The following is a 24226-nucleotide window of genomic DNA, read 5'->3' on the forward strand; positions in this document are numbered from 1 at the left end:
AGAAAAGTGGGGGAAGGGGTTGAGAAGAGATCTGAAGGAAGGCAAGGAGGTGGTCTGGAAAGCAGTTTGACAAATAAGGAGGAAGAATTGTTCTGGGGAGTAGGAGAGCTTTGGATGTATGGGGAGCTGGATGTATGGGGAGCTGGAAGAGCAGAGAGATAAGGCTTCAGAACAATGAACATAGGCATGAAAGTAGCTCCTACTGAACATGGTGGGAGTTGCTTCTGGGGGCTGCTGCTCCAAAGGACCTGTTTATTGACCATTCCTTCTGATTTGCTTGCACAAAGTTATTGTTAGACTATGAACAGTCTTTATTAAGCATTTATTCCATTTTGTTGTGAGGTTATACCGCAATGACCATTCATCCTGCGTTGATTCTGATTTGCTTGTGTGCTGTTTATATGCCTTCCCATCATTCATTCATTCCACTTTTCAGTGTTTTCCCCGTCACTTTCCTAATTGCATGAACTTGGCTTCTAAGGTGTCAGAGTGCTTTAATCCACTTTAACTGTATAAACCCAAATTTCCCGTGGGTGCTTGAATCATTCAAAGCACTGCCTGTCTAGAGGTGCACTGAATTAATGCACCCAGGGTTACACAGGAAGTGGTTTGAACAAATGTATTGCTGTCAGTTATGATGAAAATTTAAAACTGCATGCCTGAGCTTTTCGCCTTTCTATAAAATCATATATGCCTAAAAGCAAACCTTAGTTGAAAAGGTTTCTCTGTATAGACACATTCTCTTCATGCACCATAAGCTGAAATGCCTGGACTCCTCATACTGTAATGTGCCACATACATTTTTGATATTCATTTTGAATCTCTTCTATCCTAATACAGCTTCCCATTCCTCATACCCTTTTGTTGCAAGGATAATTGACCCTCGTTGACCTTATCAGGATTTAAAAGCTGACAAAAATGCCCCACTGCTCAAATCCTGAGATTTACATATAAAAATTATATAGTTGTGACTTTTGCTAAGCAAAAAATTGCTCAATGATTGAACAAAAGCTATGAAGATAGATTTCACTCAAGTAATTGGCTCTCTTTCTATTACTTCTGGTCCATTAAATTTGTCAGTAAAATACATGAGCACATAAGGTCAATGATCAAAGAATGTTTACAGGTGTAATCAGTTTAAAATGAGATAATTAGGCACATTATCACAGTTAAGTGAATTGCAGAAATTAGAAATGGGAAATTCCTGTTAGGTCACTTTGTCAATCTCACAAATGAAGCTGGTTTGTTTTCTAGATTGGCAAACAGGAGGTGGTTTTTTTAAATACACTATTCTAGACGGGAAATATTGTGAATAGCATTACTCAAAGATTTTAAGGATGAAAGGGATCCAGATTTTTAAGGATGAAAGTAACCAGCAATTCTTGCAGAAACTTACATGGTCCTACTGGATATGTCACTAAAAAGATAGTATGAATAAAGTATTCAATAAAATGTCATTGAGGATTGTGCCTAAATAAGTTGAAATTAATATAGCAATGGTGCAAAGATGAGCTGGTCTACGGAAAATACACGTTGTTATTCCCTGTGGACCATTTTAAACATCACCTATATTTTCTTGTTGCCTTTTTTCCTATGTCATCATAAGCACTATGCCTGATCCTGAAGGGACTTGCACTGTACATATCTAAGGCAGTCTTAGGGATGTTTCTGATACTGTTGAGACGCATGACCACATGAAATTTATGAATAAAGGTCTAACAATGTAAGAAATGCTTGAATAAATAAATGGCACAATAAATGGTTAAAAATAATGTCTCAAACCCTCAGTGAGTTAGGGACTTCCCCTGCATGCAAAGACGGGCTCAAGTGGATTGAGTAGATAAGACCAACAGTGGGTCCAATGGTGAAAAAGGCAGTTTCTGCATGTGCTGTAGAGGGAAATGAGGGGCAGATGGGTCAAGCTGGAAGGGTAGCCCATCTAGGAGACGGGAAACTCTGATACTAAAGCTCCCCAGCCTTGCGCTTATACTCATTTGTGAGAAAGGCTTCAGGAATAAAGCCCAAGGAAAATTCCTACCCGCTGCCTTGCAGGACATCTTTGGGGAAAGAAAAGGATAAGAAGAAAACCCTACACAAATCCAGAGTGGAGTCCCTAAGATGGTTGGATAGCATCTTCTATGTCTCCTTCCAGCAACTCCTACAGCCAAGCTGCTGCCAAATGTGTTGCTTTCCTTTCCTTGGACCCAGTGGCAGAGGAAGGGGGGGCGGTGGGGGTGGTTCGCCCTGGGTGTCAGCACTGAGGGGGGTGACAAAATACTGGGCAGCACTCACTGTGGGGCCTGCAGCACGCCCGAGCCATGCATGTCTCCTGGAAGTGATGTGGTGGCTTGGGCGCCCACAAGCTTCACTCTGCCCAAACGGTCCACCCGCTGCCCCCCCCAGCTGTAGGGTGACTAAGTGGGAGGAGGCAGGCAGACTCCGGAGGCCCCACGGTGCACCCCGCCCTGCCCCTGGGCACACCACCCCAGGTGCCTGAGCGGCTTCCTCCACCGCTGCTTGGACCACATTAGTGAGACCAAGAGTGGGGTCTTGTCAAATGGACCTTCATATACACTGCCCACTTCTAATGCAGCAAAAATGATGAGAGAGGCAGCTGTTACAAGCTACTGGTTACTGCAGCCACAGTAGGTGCTGTGATTCTCCAGCGGTTTGACTTTGCCCCCAGAGGCTCATTCTGTTGTCTGTTGAGACAACTACTACTTGTCTATTGAGACAGACAGATGCCAACAATACATGTCTACTCAAAAATAAGTCCCATTGAATTAAAATGGGCTTACTGCCAAATAAGTGGATATTGGATTACAGCCTATGCAACCTGGGAGTAAGCCCTTTTGATGTCCATGGGGGTCAACTCAGAACTTAATGTATAGGATTGCACTGTTGGAATTTTATTATGAGGTTGACATTAGTTATATACATACAAAATAATTGTAATGAATCCAATTACATATCCTTGCAATTATTTCACTATTCCCCTTCATCTAAGAATCAATATAAGCAGTGAGATGCTACATTATATCAGACTTCCCAATCCTTGGCTAAATTATCTATTGCTTTAAGGTGGACTTTCTTTCTCCCCCCCCCCCCCAGTACCTGTATAGTTTGCAGTGAAGCTATAACAGACATTCCAACATTATTAAAGAAAATCTTTCCCATTCTACTCATACCTAAGTTTAAGTCAAGACTCAGCTCTCTATACAATAGACCTCTTTAAGAGAGTAGAACTGTTGGTCGATAATGGGATATGGTATTAGAAGTTCAGATCTGAACATGAATGGGAACAGAGCTGAAGTCATTATTAGCTGAAAGTAGCTTGGGTAGACTCTGTGAAAATGAGTTGATCACTCCCAATCAGAAAGAGGAGAGAAGAATGAGAAGACAAGCACCTCCCAAACTGGCAGACGTTAGGGAGCTATTTTGCCCTTGCACCAACAGGCTTCTATTCCATTTTTTTTCTTTCAAGAATATGAGGAGTCCAAGAGCACTCTGTTCTTTTTTTCCCTATAAACATTTCTTCCCTGAAAGATAAGAAATGTATTTGCACATGAAACTGGAATCTTCTGCTTTTCCCAATGTTTTTAAATGGAAGAGGTCTCTCTAAGCACTGTCAATCTGCCATTTCTCATGAGAGTCCTTTGCACTCCTTTCCCCCCTGCTCACCTCCCCCTCAAGTCTGTTCCCCCTGCTGAATTAAATCAACTTCTACTGGAGCCTGGAGTATTTGGAAGGCTTTTAACAACAGACTCTGCAGGGAGAGAAATGCCGTAGATCAGCCTTGAAGGTTGAAACAGAGGATTTCAGCACACTTATCCACTCTAATCATAGTTATCTTGATCATGCAGTTTATATCCCCAGTGGCCAGCCAGAGCTGTGCAAGTTGGGACCATGCCTAGAAGGTAGGCACACTGCCTCTTAAGTATTTCTCTGCAGCTGTAGTTCACACTGTCATGTTTTGTTTAAGCAAAAGGTCTACAAGTTCATTTCTGGTATAACCATTTGCGAAAAGAACACAAAAAACCGCCCACCTTCACCTGCAGCCTTTGCATTCACCTCTGCAGCACAGATGTCACAGTCTTTGTGTCTGAAGGATGTGGACATATTCCAAGCTAAATCCACCTTGGATCCACCTTACGTTGAACTTAGGAGTTATGATATGTACATGAGCACAATGCAGACTTTTTGAAGAAAGGCAAGGTAAGTGATGACAAGGAAGGCTCATGCCTTCTGCTGACATGCATTGGGTGACAACATTGTTCCTTTGATCTATGATACAGAAGTATTTCTATGCTGTTGTATCATAGGATATCATGGTGGTGTACAACAAAGCATGAAACACCATTTAAAAGAATACAATAGTAATTAATGTGACTGGTTAATCAATTTAAACAGCTACAAAGACCTGCCTGCATAAAAAGCACAAAGATGCCTGGAAGTCAAAGGATTACTACTGAATGTCTGCAGGCCAAATTCCACAGGATAGGACCAGCAGCACTAAATGTTTGGCTTTGAGTGAAGGTGTCAGGCCTCTACAACATGGGGGCCAACTAACAGCACCTCTGTGGATCAGCTAAGTGATCAAATTGGGATATAAGGGCTGAGTTATTCTTGAAGGTATCCTGGATCCAAGTTGTTCAGGGCTTTGTATGTCAACACAGGAAATGTGAACCTGTCCCCATAGCATTTAAAATCTGTTTTTTGGCCCGAAAGCCCCCAAATTTGTGAACAGTATTAATACATATTATAGAAGAAATATATGATAAAAATGCAATATATATACTAGTGCCAGCAAAACACACTCTCATTTTTTTAAAAAAACAATAATAAGCAAATTCACTCAAAGATACTAGTTACATAATAGCATCTAGTTACCAACATGTGCAGCACACACAGGGTGGCAGAAATCTGCAGTCCTCACTGCCTTCTATTCAAAAGCAAGGAAATATTCACTGGTGTCTTTCTTATCACATGGCATGTTACATGCTGGACTCTTCTAATACATCCGGCACACTCTTCATGTATTCTAAAGTGCAGATTTTTGCAACACTAAGGCATGCACAGAGGCTACTGCCTCTAACTCCCATCTCCAGGCCTAAATATCTGTGTGGATCAAGAAAAAAATGGCAGCAAGCTGAGGAATCAATAGCATAAATGCTGATGCTCTACACAGTTTCGGCCCACTCCCAGTTATTGGTTTGGCTGCCCATCCTAAATACTTGTAGGGAACTGGAAGAGATGGTATCAGGCCCGATTAGTAGGCAGACCAATAACAGGTAAGCACACTTCTTTACAGAATTCCCCCCACCCCACATCCCTGCTGTAAAACTAGATCATGGTCCTTAATTGAAGTTTAAAAATTCCAGTCATTATGTAATAACAGCCAATTCTAGTAACTGAATTTGAAGGCTTCAAAACATATGAGGCAAGACACTGGCTACTTTTGCCTCATCTGTTTTTCCCTTTCCTGCTTCGGAAATAAAATCTTTTTTCCCCTCTGCCTGTACTTTGAACAACACAAAGTATTGCTAAATGATATTGACAATCATAAATAGGGAACAAAATTACAATAAAAATGTATCTGACTGCCCCACATTACAGAACTGAGGGTCAGATAGATACAAGATACTCTTACAAATCTAGTCATGTTCAAACAACTTTGCTATTCTAAGATATGGAGATATTACACACTCTACTTGGTAATAAGCCTGCTATTTTAAACCTATACATTTTAGCTGGATGGAAGAAAAGATAGTCCTTCCAGCATTACAATTTCCTAAGTAATGGATTGGGGGGGGGGGAGAAAAAATCTTATTCTAAGTCCCTAAATAGCTTTATGTTGTATGTAAAGTGGCCTTTTTTGCACTTGCAACTGGTATGAAAGGGAAAATGAGTTTTCATGGTAATGAAGGAGCAAAATTAGGCTCTAATGTTCAGAGGAGGTAAGTACCAAGGATAAATGTGTGGGATGCCTTGAATGCCTTGAATTGCCAAATCCAATGCATGTCCAATGACGGTGGTGGTGGCTATAGGTGGTCCTTCTCTGAACAAGCGGCCCCTTCATGGTTGTAACCCCTGAAGGAGGTCACTCTAACAATTAGGATTGGTAACCCATCAAGTTTCCTTTAACAGCGCTGTGAATTGAACCTGCTCACCTCACCTTGGGCTCAAGTAAGTATATTCCTCTTGTCCACGTGCCATTTCACCTATTCTGCAGCATCTTTCTTGCTAGATTCGTGGTTGCACAGATCCTTTAGCAGAGTCAAGTGAAGGCATGTACATTCATGATGATTTTTGGTACAGGGAGAGACAGAAGAAGAGAGACTCCCTTAGAGTACAAACCGAAGAATTTCCAAAACCGAAAAGATGGACAACACTGGTCTTGAGCCCCTAACTGGTAGAGGTCCTTAGTCCTAGCTAGGCCTCAACAAAATCAAGAGCTGTGTTTGGGCTTTCTGGGGCTGGGCTGAATACAAGGTTCTTCAGCATTGCCATTCACAATGGGGCTTGAATGAGTTGGTGTTGTGTTCTTTCCTCATAACAAGGTAAATTTCCTCATATGGAGGGGCTCTGCAAGGCAGAATCAGTTCCCTTTTCTGCCTAGGAAAGATAAACCAGATGAGCCTAACACAGGCAATGTTTTAACTTCCCTTCAGAGATCTTAACCTTATTAATTAATTTGGAGCCTGGTCACACTCCACTTGCTTTCTTCTGTTTTTCTTCATGAGCATAGGGTGCATATTTTGGAATTCTGTGCTTAAATAATATTATCATCTGGATATTGCCTGCCTAAGGTCCTTCTTAATCAAGAATATACCATGCAAAATTGCAACATGACTCTTTGTTTTTCTACTTGCTTATTTCCCGGCAGTTTCCACAACATCTGTTACATTGCAAGGATAGAGCCAAGCTCCCTGTCATACAGAGTGATACCAGAGGGTAACCCTCTATCTCATCAGCTGTTAAAATATATTGCTGCTCAGAAAGAACATGCATAAAGAAAGCCCCTCTCCTAGTCCAAGCAAAGCAAAGCACAAAAGGCTAGTGAGCATAACTATTGCAGGCAAACAGCACACAGATCTTAAAACATATTGATGCCACATGCTGGTATTTTATTTAAAGGCTTGTTCAGAAAGAGTTTTCCAACAGGAACAGGAGAAATGCAGAGTGTTCCAGATACTGGAACCTATCAAGAAACCTATTTCCCAGTATTGACTGTCTTTTGCATGTGGTTGATAGTAAATGGAATAGCTACATCAGTCTTTCTCAACTGTGCTGACTGGGGCCCTTGGGAATCTTTCAGTCTATGTTTCCCATTTTTCCAGTCTTAAGTTTGATTTTCCACAAGAAGGCGTTGTTCACATTCATCAGCATTTCAGTGCACTCCCCTCCCCCGATATAGACTTTTTTTGCATGCAAATTCCCCTAATAAGCAGTGCCCAATTTGGAGAAGTACAAATCTGAAAGTATGTGTTTCAGTCTGTGTACTTTCTCAGAAAGTACGATTCAGGTAAGCCCACATTTAACTGAAAAGTGAATTGAAGTTCTCCCCCATCCCAAACTGTATTCCAAAACTTCTGTAGGGCACACACTACAGAAGGCTGACCTATGGCATCTCAAGGCCACGTTAGTTCTCATGGGGTGGAGAATGAGCAGGAGTGCAAAACAGAGTAAGGGAAAACCCAAAATGGTTTCTCACTGATGTACTAAGCATATTAGAACTGCAGTTAGATATATGATTTGTTATTATTTTGGGAAGGGTTAGTATTTGAAGTCCTTACTTAGAAAACTCAGTTCTATATATAAAAAAGTCAACAGTGATGCAAGCGGAAGGTAAATTTATATTCCTAACCTTAGGTTAAGGAATGGCAAATGATACGTGGAGAACTTCATAGCTGAAATAGGATTGGAAGGTGCGCCTCTCTGACCCAAGTCCTACAGGCATCCCTTTTTAGAAGGTAACATGTTTTATCTCTCCCACTTCAACATGATCTGCTCTATTTCAGGACCCTCCTGCCCAGTCTGTTAAGTGAAGCCCTTGTAGTCCTGCCTAGACCACCAACTGAAAGCAAGTCCACAGTCTGCATTGCTTACTGTCTCTGAAATTGATGTTGCCAACATTCGGTTATTTAGCTAGTAGAGGAAGAGCTGGATGTTTTCCCTTCTTTTGCCATGTCTTGCCAATCAAAAGGACATGGGCAAGGAATCAATTACTACCTGCATGCGCCATACATTTCATACTGTACACCATCCCCATAGAAACGGAGGAGAGACGAAAACTAAGTTGCACTCCAGAGCACATAAATTTCACACAAAAGCCTATGTGCCTGTTGACAGGGAACTACAGGAACAGTCATGCCTGCTGAGTTTGTTCATTACATTTGTAATCCACCCTTCTACCAAGGCGCTTGGGGCATTGCATAAGCCCACCCTCTACGTACTGTATAATCTACTCTGCAGTGCTGAGAGAGCTATTTGGCTAAGTAATTCTGACTTGCCCGTGGTGAACATCATAGCTGGATGAGGATTGGAAATTGGGTCTCCCTGCCCCAAGTGCCACACTCTATCCTCTGCAACACGAAGGCTCTGAATGGAGTTCAGTTCTATACCTCTGCATTAGAATTTTGCAAACTCATTTATACCATCTCTTCCCATAAGAATCAATTTCAATGCATAAGTGAATATGAGACCTGGGCAGTAGAGTGTTTATGACTCCCTGTCCCTCCACACCACCACCCAAAGACCTCTAGAAGGGAAAGGCTGTAGCACAGTGGTAGAATTGCTTTGCATGCAGAAAGTTCCAGGTTCAATGCTTCTCATGTACAGGTAGAGTTGGGAATGTCTCCTATCTTGCAGTCCCGTAAAGCCAGTCAATATAGACAGTACTGAGTTAAATGGAACAACGTTATGTGTACATGCACACACGTGCACATGAGACACATAACAGCAGGTACTGAAGATTGTATCACATGTGGCTCCCCCCCCCCAATCTTATTTCTCCCTTTTCTTCTGCACTGTAATTTGTGAAGAAAGAATGGGTTTCTATTTTCCTTCAGGTGCACTACAGTGGTACCTCGGGTTAAGTACTTAATTCGTTCCGGAGGCCTGTTCTTAACCTGAAACTGTTCTTAACCTGAAGGACCACTTTAGCTAATGGGGCCTCCTGCTGCTGCCGCACTGCCGGAGCACGATTTCTTTTCTCATCCTGAAGCAAAGTTCTTATCCTGAAGCACTGTTTCTGGGTTAGCGGAGTCTGTAACCTGAAGCGTATGTAACCCGAGGTACCACTGTACTTGCATTGAGCTTCCAGCATACATGCTTAAAGTAAAATAGGTGCTTACACATTTTTTTTATTAACATATTCCTATGTTCCCACTATATTGAGATGATCTCCAAGAAGACAACCTCCCATGTACAAAATGGAGGGCGGGGGGGAGAGATGGAAGTAGTCCCAAGGAGATGCTGACTGGGAGTATACCCTACCATCATTGTGCTGCCACATGCTTTTCTGAAGCCATGGCTGCGACAATTGCTCTAGAGGAATGTTGTTGTTTTTTAAGCAAGATCTGGAAAGTGTTATAAGCAAAGTAGCATTTGGATTTTCTTCTGTCATACATGAGACCAGGCCTTGGAAGGCTCTTTCGGCTGTTTCTACCTCATGGACTATTTCCATATGCCAGCAGTGCATATGATAAAAACCAAAAGTTAGTAGGATCAGTCATATGTGATTTGGTCAAAAGCAACATCCATTTACACAAATCCATTGACACATACCCAGGCATTGACACAAATCCAGCCAGCCACATATTCCGCCAATATCTCTCTCACTCCCTTTCCCATCCATGTTTTCCCCCTCTCCATTACCACGCATTCTTTCTTCCTTCCCCACACATCTCTGTCTTTCTTTCTTTTGCACCCACACCAACAGCCATTCATTCTCTCCTTCCCTCTATCCATCTATCTCTGTCATTGCCTTTTTAAGAAATACCAAATGCATTGCTCTTGCAAGGAGCGTGGATGCTACAGTCTTAATTGTTCACTATTGCTTTCAGGCAAGTAACATGAGTTGCCTGCTTGCTCTGTCAAAATTGCTTCTTTGCTCAAATGCGATTGCTTTCCTCCCCCAAAGGTAGGTTCCTTTCCTTCCATGCTCTCCCACATGTTGTTTTAGTGGCAGCATGGTGGAGGAGAGGCCATGGACACAATGTTATTGTTGGCACCCTTCTGTCTCAGGAGACAATGGAAGAGTACAGCCTCAGGTCAAACCAATCGGAGAGTTACAGCACCAGCTTTGGCTGTAGAGGAGGGACATGTCTTATTGCAGGTGGGGCAGATGAAGGCATCCAGTTTTGCTGCTACAGGAGCACCATGGTGTGTCTTCTCTCTGCACTCCTCCCAGTGGTCACTCTGCTCACTGCTGCGGATACAAGACCTGACTATCCAAGAAAAAATGCAAAAGACCTGGTCATTGATGTTTTCGGCATGAATTATAAGTCACAGGCCAGGAATTTTAACCACGGACCATTTAACCTGCCTTCAATTCACATTCACACTGTAGTTTTTGAATACTCCTATTCCACTTTAACAGTCATGGAGAATCCTTGGAGTTCTAGTTTGTTAAGAATTGCCAGGATTGTAGATGTGGAAGGTCAGTACCTTTAGCAAACTACAATTCCCGGGGTTCCCATGGGAAACCATGACTGTTAAAGTAGAGCAGGAATGTTTTAAATGCATGGTGTGGATGTGACTGATCTGTCAGTATGGCTGATACTTCCTTTGTGTATCATCTCAAGGTAGCCTTGGGTTCTAGAACCACTCATTTTGTAACAAATGAAGAGTTTCTGAATCTTGGCAAACTAAATAGCACAAAAGGTTATTTAATATGACATTAAAATTCTGACAAAGAACACTTCTCTGAGGAAATGAAATGCTAACACACTGACACAATATCCTCTACTTATGCAAATAACTGGTTATGGATTTCTTGGTGACAATCCCTCTGTCATGTTTACATTTACATAAAGAGTTGTCTCTTGGAAAATATTGCACAATCAATAGGAGGAAAAGAACAAAGTTAATGTTAGACCATTCATAATTGCAAGCATTTAATACTACATTTTTTTACTATAACATTAACTTTACAAATAGTCTGGGGTTAGAAGAAGTGGGTACACAGCTTGGCAGTACTTCTAGATCCTTTGCTGTCACTTGAGGGGATATTCTTTTTGTTTGTTACTATGCTATTTTTTGTGTTTTATATTGTAAACCATTCTGTGAGCCTCAGATTAAATGTGGTCTAGAAAATACATACATACATACATACATACATACATACATACATACATATATTTGATGGAAATTGCATTGATAAATGTATATGACAGTCTGTTGGAAACATGTTAGCTTAAACAGGACTATGTTATTGTCAAATCCAATATAACAGGGCTTGGAACAGATAGACCAGGCATAGGCAAACTCGGCCCTCCAGATGTTTTGGGACTACAACTCCCACCACCCCTAGCTAACAGGACCAGCGGTCAAGGATGATGGGAGTTGTAGTCCCAAAACATCTGCAGGGCCGAGTTTGCCTATGTCTGAGATAGACTGACTGTGTAATGGACAGTCAAGGATATTTCCACCTAAAGTGCACCGTAATTGTTTAAAGAAGAAGAAAAGTGTATTTAGGTCTTTCTTATGAAAGGCAGGAGGATCTTTTGTGAAAAGACAGTTTCAGATGGAAACAAATTAGTTAATGATAAATTGCATAACATATGTAGTTCAAAGCACAGCTAGACATCAGGCATGATTTGAACAATGCCTATTTGAATCTGATATATATATTTCAGTCTGGGGTTAAGTTCACTTTCCAGACAATCTGAATATGGTGAATGGGAGGCAGGACAGTGAGTTATCAGGCCCATGCAGGACTTCCACCCTATGTTTCTGCACTGAGCAACAAGTAAGACTGAGGAGTCAGGTCACCTGATCCTGCTGGACTTCAAAGCTACAGGAGACCTTCTGGCCATCTGCGGTGGTGGCACGTCAGACCAACAGAAGCCAGGCTAACAGTTCCCTTCCCTTGCTTTTTATCCTCTCTCCTGCTATACAATGTTTATTCTGCCTCTGCAGAATATCAGTGAGCTAGCAGCTAGATAGAAACATGATTAAGAATCCATTACATTTAAAAAAGTTCCTTGCAACCATAGGGTAAGTGTTGCTGTGCAATCAAACACTTTGGATAGGAAGGACATGCAGGCTGCTATGTCAGCACAATGTCTCAGATCATGGTTATGCTGGCACTGCAAGGATACTAACTCCTGCATCACAGGAAGATTTGCCAGTGCAAATATTTAGCATCTAAGTTGCCAAGAGCCAGTGATTAAATCTTGATATATCTGCAGCAATTAAAACTTGACATCTTGTTTCCAGCCTCTAATACCCAATCTCTATCTTTTGTACTGTCCCCTCCTATGAATTAGTTGGATAGCTTCCACCTGTCTGGAAACTTGGGTGCTTTAATCTTTCATCCCTTGTATTGATAATCAGTACATTGTGCATCACTGCAGCACTTTATAATTATAACCTGATTCAGCATACAGTTAACCAAAGCTAATGCGACTTGTAGTCTACAACAGATCTGCAGTCTCTTCCTCTCTACTGTTGTGGAATGAGCTTGCAAAGGATAAGGTATTGGACATCATAAATATGTATCCCATACACAGAAGCCACAGTATCCTGATTTTATTTGCTAGGGCTTTTTTGGTGAAATTATTATTATTATTATTATTATTATTATTATTATACACACAATTAAAAGATGAAAAAGCAAACTATAACATAGGCATGTAGAGTTGCACATGAGTTAAAATAACAAAGTCCAGATAAAGACTATCAACTTTATCAGATCATCAAGCGGAGTTCTAGATTTGACAGGCTTGTGACAAGCATTGTCTTGAAAATGATGGTTCCACTGTATATGTCATAAATGAATGCCAAATCATATGAAATGTTACTGGGGGTTTTAGTCCCTGGGGGTTTTAGTCAAATTATGTATGATTTTCTCCACTATAGCTATGTTCCAGAGTGGGTGGCTCTAAGCATCCAGTGTAGGATTTTGGGCTATTTTCCATTGGGATGCACATACTATTGTGCTACCAAAATCACATACAAGACCAATTCTTTTGAAGATATATTTACAATAGTATCATCAAAAATATTCAGTAACATTAATTTTGAACAACAAACAATAGTTTCTTTAGTAATATTTATCATTTGTCAAAATTAAATCCCAAAAATCTTGCACCAACTGCCATTTCCCACCATAAACAATATGTACCAAGTTTATTACAACACCTCCAGCAATTAGGTGATATAGCAGAAAATATGGTTGACATTTGCAAAGAAGTGAGATACCATACGTGTGATCAGTTTTAGGACTTTTTTACTGCACTGGAGAAGTTACAAGCTCTCTCTCTGACTGCCAAGAAAGTTTTTTAATCTTTTTGCTCTGCACCCTCTAAAACTGATCTAAATTCTAAAGTCTGTCACAATTTCACTTAACACCCACATGGTCATACAGCTCTTTATTATATTGTAGAAAGGTTTGGATTTTTTCCTGGAGTTTTCCACACAGAATTCCATAGCTTCATTTGCACTTATTTCTATTCCTTGTATCTTCCGAGTTAATTTTTCTCTTGGATCTTTAATTGTGTTGAAGCCTCTTTGCCACTTTGCAAGTAAGGAGGCATGCAGATTTTGTATTTTGACAGTAATTGCCTTCATCAAGGCATGAAGCAATATCTGCTAGTCCAAGCTTTTCTCCCTTGGTGGTCATTTTGTGTACTTTGTGTCCACTCTGTTTTTCTTGATAAGATTATAGCAAGCCAGAAAGAGAAGACTCACAGTTCTGGAAGATATTGTTTGCTGCTTTCATTTGCAAGATCAAATATATCTTTAGAAAGATTCAAAGTTCAGTTTAATCCATTGAAATCAGTTGTAAAGACTTGTTAGAATCAGAACTGTTCCCAAGAAACTGCTGTTTGACTCTTTGCTGCACCTCCCCCTCCAATTTTAATTGATGTTGATGCCAGTTCAGTTAAACCTCAAGAAAGGTAGAGCTTGGTCTAGTTCAACTAAAGGGCATGAAAGACCAGGGGAATTAAATAATTTATTGTTTAATTTTTGTTTTGACTGCAGGTTTTTTTAAAAATACGATCTCCAACTATTTCTATCTTCAGCTACAAAATAGCCACCCTAATTATCTGAAAAACCTTTTCAGTAATGAGTTACCAGGAAACAGGATCACCTTTCCATAGTTTCTAGGTTCAATTATGAGTCAAACGTATTGTTAAAAATAAAACCCAATTATATATACATAATTGACAAACACTGTAGCATATTGTTTTCTTGGAAGTCCCCCTTCCCACTCATATAAATGAATTTCTTAGAAAAATGGTCGGTGAAGCTCCACTTCAGCCATATTTTTATATCTTCTAAAATAATTCTCAGTGTCACTGGCAACAAGCTATCTCTATTGGAAGGAGCTGACCTCCTATCTAAGGTTAATCCCTGATAAACTAACAGATAAATGGATGAAGGGTATACACAAGCTCTAACAAAACCTATAGCTCAGACTTCAAGAAGTTGTTTCCTAAACAAAATTCTAAGCACACTTACTAGGGAATGTGGGTTTTACTCCTGGTGTTTAGAATGGTATTGCAGATATGGGAAAGAACCTTAGCTCAGTGACAGAGTGCATGTCCTGTATACAGGGGTCTCAGGTCAAAATCCACCCCAACGTTTTCTGTTATTAAATTTCTCAAAGGAGTCCAGGGTGGCAACCACACAAGCTATAAAAAAATATAAAAACAATTCCAATACAGATGCAGACTTTATTGTACAATTAAAAGACCTGTAGGAAGAGGAAGGCCTTCACTAGGCATTGAAGAGATAACAGAAATGGTACCCCCAGGAGGCAGAATGTGATGGGACAGACCTCTGTCTAAGAACCAGGTGATGTTCTGTGAGTCAGTATACAACAGTGGCCTAGGTTGACAACATCATTTGACCTTATGATGGCTTCCTATGTGCCCATAACAAAACTGTTGAATACAGAGAGAACCCAAACTCTGTGCTTAAAAAGAAATAAAAAACCACTCCCCATGTTCTACTCAATTTTCCAGCCCGTCACTGTTGCCAGTGGCATTAAGTTGTTATTTATTTATTTCATAAGAAATTATACACCTCTTGAATGTAAAAAAAAATCCTCAAAGCAGTTTTACTAGAAGATAAAACAATAAAATCAATAAAAAATCAGAACTGTACTTTAAAACATGGAAAAGTTAAAATACTAAAACAGATTGAAATTACCTCATGGCACATTACTGTATGTCACTTGGCCAATACCTGCATATCACTGAATTCAAAGAGAGCCAAGTGTACAGTATAATCATTGTTAATTTTAGTAGCACTAGCTTCTATGCAATTATGTTTAGGGCTATGTCTGGAAGAATTTATAACTGGTGCCAGGGGAAAGTCTGCCACCCCTGACTATTTCTGCAATGGGACAAGCTGATCTCAGTCCACAAGAGATGACCCAGAAAGCAGGATGTTTTATTAAATTTAGAGGAGTACAGCATGGTTAATCTAGAAAAGTAGATACATTACTGATCATTGGCCATGCTGGCTGGGGCAGGTGAATTGTAATCCAAAGGAGCTGGAGGGCACCAAGTTGGGGAAGAATAATGGGTCATCCCTCTAAGATTCTGGAGTTGAGACAGGGTTGAGATTTAACTCAGAACAGCATTATTGAAAGGACGTAATGTAAAATATGGCATTAAAGTTCCTGAAGAGTTTGCCAGAAGGGTGGGAGTAAGAGCCCTTTAAAAAGCAGTACAGTGGTACCTCGAGTTACATACGCTTCAGGTTACATACGCTTCAGGTTACAGAGTCCGCTAACCCAGAAATAGTGCTTCAGGTTAAGAACTTTGCTTCAGGATGAGAACAGAAATCGTGCTTCGGCGGCGCGGCGGCAGCAGGAGGCCCCATTAGCTAAAGTGGAGTTTCAGGTTAAGAACAGTTTCAGGTTAAGAACGGACCTCCGGAACGAATTAAGTACTTAACCCAAGGTACCACTGTAATAGCAAAATAAAATAGGTGCTGAAAATATGGATAGCTATGGGCATACCCTGCTGTATGTTAAACCGCTGTTTCCCTTTGCTATAGTTAATAGGGTTTTGACCTTTACCACGAGCACAAGATGTGAAGGCTTGTAAGCAGTATTTTTTCTTTTAAACGGACCTCCAGAACGAATTAAGTACTTAACCCGAGGTACCACTGTAGTTTGGCAGATAAGCAAAGGACAGCCAAACCAGCAGCAAACCTTTAGAAGAATTACTATTGCTTCTCTTACTTGGCTCACCTGTTCCATTGCTAGGGCTGCCTATAAATTAAACCCAGTCTGGGTGGGGCGTGATAAAAATCTGTCAATATATTTGCAGACGAATTTGCCTAGAAACAGACTGTGTTATCTGTAGTAGTATTATTTGTGTGGAAAAGCTAATAGTCTGAATTATGGCTAGAATTCTATATGTGCCAAAAAAGAAAAGGGAAAGGGAAAGAAGGAGGCTGTAAAGGGAAACAAAAGCATATGGCCAGGAAAGAAAGAGCTACAAAAAGCCACGGTGGTGCCTTCATTCTGGCAGAAGATTAAATGAGTGCAAGTCCTGACTGAGCTCACATGAGGATCATTGCATGGCAGAACGCTTATGTGTCAGGTCTGTCTATTTTTCACAGTTGTTTAGAAATAAAATAAATCACTCCGTTCAAGCCAGACTAATTCCAATCTGCAAGGATGCAGCTTTGCGCCATATTTCTACACAAATATTTGGTTGATGGGAGCCCAAACATGACAGATTTTCAATCAACATGTTTTTAATTTGGATTATTTTACTTGTGGCTTATGTTTCCAACTCATCCAGCTAGATTGTGATCATAGGGACAATTCCTACATTCAAATTGTGAAGTTACCCAAATCAGTGAAATGTATTTTAACATCCACGGTGAGACCACTGATGGGTACAAGAATTAATTAAAAATAAACTACTGAAAACTATATAATACACTGACCACACATCCCAAAATATATTTTATTTGACAAAACTGTCATTCACAACTGCCAATTATCCTTTATCTTACATAGAATACCACATGTTCCATTTCCTTGAAAGAAGATATATAGGATTTTGATAATGCAACACATTTTCCCCACAAGAACAAAAAATAGCTCAGCTAAGAATCAAACTATTGCTAACTCAGACACTGTTCCCCTGCTCATTACTTACTTTCCAGCAACAAAAAAATATGTTGCAATACAGTCTACAAAAAATGTGATTGCAAAATGTCTCTCCTTCCTGCTACCTGGCCATTTGGCCATTATATCTTAAAAATTCACACACAGAGAGAAATCTGAAAGAGCAGCACCAAACCACTAGCAAGGGTAAACCAGATTAAGTTAAACAATTTTAAAGCCTGGATGACTAATGTTTAAATCGGCTCTGAAAAGACATCAAGTTAGTCACCAGGTGAGCATCCTGAATAGGGAAGGTCCACAATCAAGGGACCACTACTTCAAAGATCCTTTTTCCAACAGCCTCCCAATGCACCCCAGATGGTATCTGGAGCCTGCTCCATATACTAAAATGGGCAGGTGCATGTGTGGAGACAGGCAGTGTTTTGATCCCAAGCTGCAAATAGCTTCAAAAGACTAGCACAATAAAATGAACCTGGAAACAGACTGGAGATGAGTGCATTCGAGAAATCACCAGTGCTAGTTAGCAATTTAGCAGTGATATTTTGAAGAAACTGCAGTTTCTGAATTGTCTACAGAGGGCACCTCTCGTCTTGCACATTAGAGTTTAATCTGGAGGTTGCAAAAGCATGAATAACAGGAGTAATAGATTAGAGAGGTAATAGGTGAATGGGTACTTAAATGTACATTTGCTGAGTCTAGACATGGTAACATGTCAGACATTAATGAAAGGGAAGTGAACTTTATGCTTCTAGAATTGTGCTTCTTCTGAAGCACAGAACACTTGTCTGATCAAATTCAGTTACAGAACAAACAATTCAGTTTCAATTTCTGAACTGGGAAGTCAGATAGTGATCTGTTTTGTATGGTGTGTTCCTCCATTGCTGTAACTGAATAGATTTTCTGCCCATGGCTTTTACTTAACATTACAGTTCAGTATAATATCCATCTGGATGTTCTGATAAAAGAATGTGAGATGAACCACCAATTATTGCAGATCAACAAAGCAAGTCACTTTGATATGATTGATCTGAAGATGGCTTGGATGACTCACTTGTCAGGCACCTGGATGATGGTTGTTCCAAATACATGTTGTGCATTTTCCTACTGGCAAAACTATGCAGAAAACCTGTTTTTGACTTGCAAATATTATATCTGGGATTAATTTTGAAAATACACCCAATACCATAAGAAGGCAGTTCTTTGAAACTGGGCACATGTATTCTAAGGTACGGATGATTGGGCTGAAAAGCATTAGATTTATACATATGGTGGCAGTCCAAAAATGAAGATCTGAAAGGTAAAATGAATCAAACTCTTTGGCACTGACCTTTAGGAATGTTCCCCACATCAAATCCAAGAATACTTTGGAATAGATGCTGGTGTAAAGTGTGAGCCCTAGATCAAATTTCCCAGAACAGTGTGAGATCCAGCCTGGCATGGCTGCTTCTCATGCCATTGGAGTGATGTGTAAATGGGCCAGGTGACATAGTTAATCTGCCCCAGCATTGCCCTTGAAGTTCTCACTTCAGATGATTCAACCACATTTTCTTCTTTTCAAATATTACAGTGATGGTACAGGAAGCAGCCATGCCACAGTGGTACCCAAGCTGTTCAGGGAGCATGGGCATAATTTTATTAGCCTCCAGACTTGAAGTGGTTACTTTATGCTATTCTGGTTCTCTCTGTGTGGGCTACTCATTGTTTCAAATTTCTAGTGATGGGTGGATTTTGTTCTAAGCCTCACGCAGAAATCACACACATTCTTTCACAAAAGCCAACTCCTTTAAAATAGCATGGTAGTGCACAATAAAATTAGTAAACCATAATAAAAATGTAAAATGTTGTATTCCACTTATGATCATTCATTGGTGTAACAAAGAAAATGGTTAGTATGTCTCTTCAATTTATTATTGATACAAGTGAGCAAGTATTCATGATGGATATAACCTGTTTTCCACCAAAATATCAACACATTCACCAGCTTAAGTCACTGTCAGACTTAAGTCACTTTTATAAGCTTAGCCAAAAATTCTAAATGAGTAGACATATTCATCTATAGTAGTTTCTGTGGCACCTTGAAGCCTTACAAATGTACTGTAGCATCAGCTTTTGTAGGCAAGACAAGACCACTTTATCAGAACATGGAGTGATCAGAGGTCCTTGCCTCTAGAAGAGAATAGCATAATCAATGCTAGCCCTTAAGGTTTCCTTCTTCCACCTGTTATCCTTCAGCCGTTTTGGCTTATGACTCTGATCAGCTCCAACCAGCATGGGGCTGGCTGGGGCTGATGAGAGTTGTAATGCAAAACAGCTGGAGGGCAGCAGGTGTGAGAAGGCTGATTTAATGTATCGCAAGCCAAGGTATGGTTTCCAGCACGAAAACTTCAGTCTTGACCTTACAATCCATAGCCTTCTAAAATGTATTTCCGATTTTGTTTTGTCCAAATATAGAGGGCAACATGAGATTCTCTGCTATTAACCTCCTTAATCAAGGGTTTGTTATGCAATGCTCTCAAAAATGAGCATCATTTCCAAGGTTGGAGGAAAAATATTTGGAACAAACAATTCCTATCCAGGTACTAAAAGGGGGACATAGAGATACTGAGAAAATAAATTGGCTAACAAACATATTTTTGTTTTAGTGGCTCATATAAGGTTTTGACAGGTATATGTAGGAGAAACATTATAAAATAAGTATGGCTTTATCCATTTATTATTAATATCGGTTATGTCAGCCAAAACCTGAATTACAAAGATTAAAACACAAATTAGGTATGACATTCAAATGAAAAAAAAAAGTACTAAACATAAAAAATATGTCTTGCATTATTCTCTGAAGGTCACTAGCCTAGATTTCTGTTAAGGCTGCCAAGGGAAGCAAATTTCAAAAGTGCTATCTCAATGGAATGTTCAAACCCAGTTATAGACCAAACGTCTTCCAGCTTATCTTTACTACCATGGAAGAGCTTCTGCCAAGGGCTTTAAAGGTCACAAGAAATGTTCTGAATTCATCTAAACAATATAAATTGACAAAGCAGATGTAAAAGTAGTTGTAGAATGCTCTCAGCTAAGACTCGGGTCTATCCACTCACAATTCATTTGAATTTTATGCTGCAATCTCAAATACACTTAATAGGGAGACAAACCCACTGAATACCCTGGGACTGACATCTGAATAAACCTGTGTAGTACTGTGCTATCCCTTTGTAAGATGAGGAAAATAAGGAAATATTTAGTGAGTGGAGTTAAACCCCTATCTCTCTTTCACACAGCAACACTCACACACATGCAGAATATACGGTAATAATGCTGTGACAAAACCCATACTCCAATTTCTCAAAAGTTTTCTTCCCCTTTGAAAGTGAATTCCATTTTTTCTACATCTAGCTTTACCAACTGAGGATACATGGGTGTTTTCAGGAAACACAGGAACCAAGAAGACTGAAGATCACTAGATATATGTTTTGCAGAATGCAAGGGCAAACCCCCTTCCTCATCTTGGAAGTAAGGCTAGCAAAACAAAATCCTTGCGCTCATCAGAATTTCACTGAAATATTCTCTCTCATTTGATGGTTTTTCAGGTGTAATTTCTTTTCTCATTAATTGATGGTTATAAAAAAAATGAATTAGGACAACATTTTGGCATAGAACTACAACATATTGTATGCTGGCACACGAATATTGATAATTACATTGTGGGTATGACATAGAGAGGAAATGACCTAGGAAGAAAATGTGATGACAAGTTATTACATGAATTTGTCTTCCAAATACTATGATAGGGACTAGGGTGAACAGAAACAATCTGACAGGTTGTGATGCAGTGTGGAATAAATATATTTTATACTGCTTAAACTCCATAACGGATTGTGAAATTTAGAATAGATCCTTAGCTACTCTAGGCATCTAAGTTGCTCAGTGCATGCTAGGAGGCAAAGAGGTAAGTTATGCCACTTTTCTTTCACCATATTGGAGACTGATCATATTAGATGAGATCTAGAATGGTCTGGTGATGCCTCCTAGGCAATGCTAGACTTTGTCCGTATTATTAAATATCAAGACCGTGGCAAGGAGAAATTGTGTGATGGTTGTACAGTGGTACCTCTGGTTACATACCTAATTCGTTCTGGAGGTCCATTCTTAACCTGAAACTGTTCTTAACCTGAAGCACCACTTTAGCTAATGGGGCCTCCTGCTGCTGCCGCACCGCTGAAGCACAATTTTTGTTCTCATCCTGAAGCAAAGTTCTTAACCTGAAACACTATTTCTGTAACCTGAAGCATATGTAACCTGAAGCGTATGTAACCCAAGGTATCACTATATAGCTATATCATACTTCCTTCTTTCTGTAGCAGAGATGGAATTCATAGGAAAGCATTGCATCCTGGGTAGATTGCCATATTGCTTTTGTCACAAACAGAACCCAGACCTTCACTGCGGATTCTCGTTGGGAAATAATTCACCTCCAACCTGATAATATAATAATTGCAGGCGGAGATGAAACAGCGTACGGGGGGAGGTTCAAAAAGTATCTACATGGTGCTTAGAGAATAACTTGCACCTAAATATTAGCAAGACAAAGGAGATGGTATTGGACTTTCAGAAGAAGAGAGGGGAACCTGCCCCGTTATATATCGGGGGGGGGGGGCTGTGTGGAGAGAGTCTCCTCCTTTAAAATCCTGGGAGCTTACCTTAGTGAGGACCTCACTTGGAAAATCAACATAACTCAGATGGTCAGAAAAGCCCAACAGAGACTCCATTTCCTCAAGGTCTTGCGAAAGAATAATGTTAAACAACAGCTGATGAACTCCTTTTACCGGTCCACAATAGAAAGTGGCCTGACAGCCACGGACAGAAAGTCTCTACAGAGGGTGGTGAATACAGCACATGATATCATGGGCTGTCCCTTGAGTCCACTAGATGACATCACAAGGCTAGCACCTCTTTAATCTTCTACCCTCGGGCAGGAGATATAGAAGTATAATCAGCTGTACCAACAGGCTAAAAAATAGCTTCTATCCATGGGCTGCTAGGCTGTAGAACGGAAAATAACATAGCGCAATTGACTTGCGAGGTGGTGTGTTGTTCGATAAGAGATTGAGTGCTTGGGGGGGGAGGCTCATTTAATTTCATTGTACAATGTACATTGTACAAGACAATAAATTTATTATTATTATTATTATTATTATTATTATTATTATTATTATTATTAGGGCAAGTTTCCAAGCTTCTAATCATTCAACCTAGTCTATTTCTTTTTCTGAGTAAGGCTTAAAAGTGTCTGGAGCCCTCTTCAGGCATTTCTTGCCAAACACGAAGGGGTCTGCACCCTTAACAACATGTATACCTTCCAATGTAATACAAAACTTGCTTCTCCATTAATAAAACTTTTTCACAGGAGCTTTCTAGTGGGAGCAATTGGGGCATTATTGGGAAGGCCTGATAAGTCACCATGAGAAGAAAATATTTAACCGAGAAAGTGAATAATGTGAAAAAGATAAATACCATAAATTGTCTTATTTATTTGAGAAGCAAGTTTTTTATAACAGTAAACCCCTGCGAAAAAGTTTTGTTAACGAAGAAGCAAGTTTTGCAACATAAAAATCTCCTGCAAAAATAAGAAGATAAAATTCCACTGGAACAAGCCATTGCCTGCACAGATTGTTTTCATTTTTTAGAAACTCATACATGCAATTCCTTAGTTTAGTTGAATGTTTTTTCCCCTTTTCATGTTCAGCAGAGCCAACAGTTGCCCTTGACTACTTCGCATCTGCTTTTATGGGTTTCCACCCATCTTGAACCTATCAGAAATATAGAAAGTCTGCATGCTTTCCTCTAGAACTTTAGATTAGTCAGTCAAATAAATATCTTTGCCCTCTAGGAGTGCATCTTATACTATGTAAAAAGAAGAAATAAATAAAGAAAAACCACATTGTCATAGGCAATTTACAATAAGTGTGTTAAGTATGTGGGCAAGTCTGTTTTCTGGAAGAACTACCTCAGAAGCATTAGTCTTGCCTCAAAAGGGGGCATATGATGCTGTAATTTCTTTCAAAAACAATTTCTGTATGTACTTTCAATTTAAAAGCAAACTTTTCAGGAACATGTGAGACATCAGACTTGTATAGGGAGCCTATACATTGTTGTGTGTTTTATAGCCCTATTACTTACCTTTAGGCACACACATGCACCAATCAGCAGAAGTAGTTTGTGAACATTTATCTTTGTATTCGAGCTCTTCTGGAATCCAATTTCTCCTGATTACTATTGCCTCAGGCCATGTCCCATCTGCTCCAAAGGTAAAGAGAGTTCAGCACACAGAGAGACATAGATATCAGGGTTTTTTTTCATGTCAATACTACAGAGGTGGGTGGAGTTTGAAAGCATATTACTGTTCTCATACAGAACTTGTATTGAAGTTTGCTAGGTATAGTTTTATCAGTGTTCCCAGTAATCCTCTAATCACCAAAGAGGGGGAAATGTGTCAGACAGGTATTGAAGCACATTGGGGAGGATGTGTGTGTCAGGGACGGAGGAAAGGGGGGTGCGGTGGGTGCTGGCTGCCCCAGGTGTCACCGCAAGGGCTGCAGCACACCCGAGCCACGTGTCTCTCCTGGGAGAGATGCGGTGGCTTAGGCTCGCATTGCCCAAACGGTCCGCCCTCTACCTCTCCCCAGCTGTAGGGCGGCAGAGTGGGAGGAGGCAGGCAGACTCCAGAGGCCCTGTGGTTCACCCCGCCCCTATGGGCGGCTCGCCCCGCCCCTGGGCACGCCGTCCCATGCGCCCGAACGGCTTCCTCCACTGCTGGTGTGTGTTCTCCTTTCTGAGCAATATTTTCCAAAATAATGGCATTAAAAATGTCATTAAGACATTACTTACCATCTCTGACTGGATCTGTAA

This window comes from Podarcis filfolensis (assembly GCF_964270895.1).
Source record: "Podarcis filfolensis genome assembly, chromosome: 4".
NCBI lineage: Eukaryota > Metazoa > Chordata > Lepidosauria > Squamata > Lacertidae > Podarcis > Podarcis filfolensis.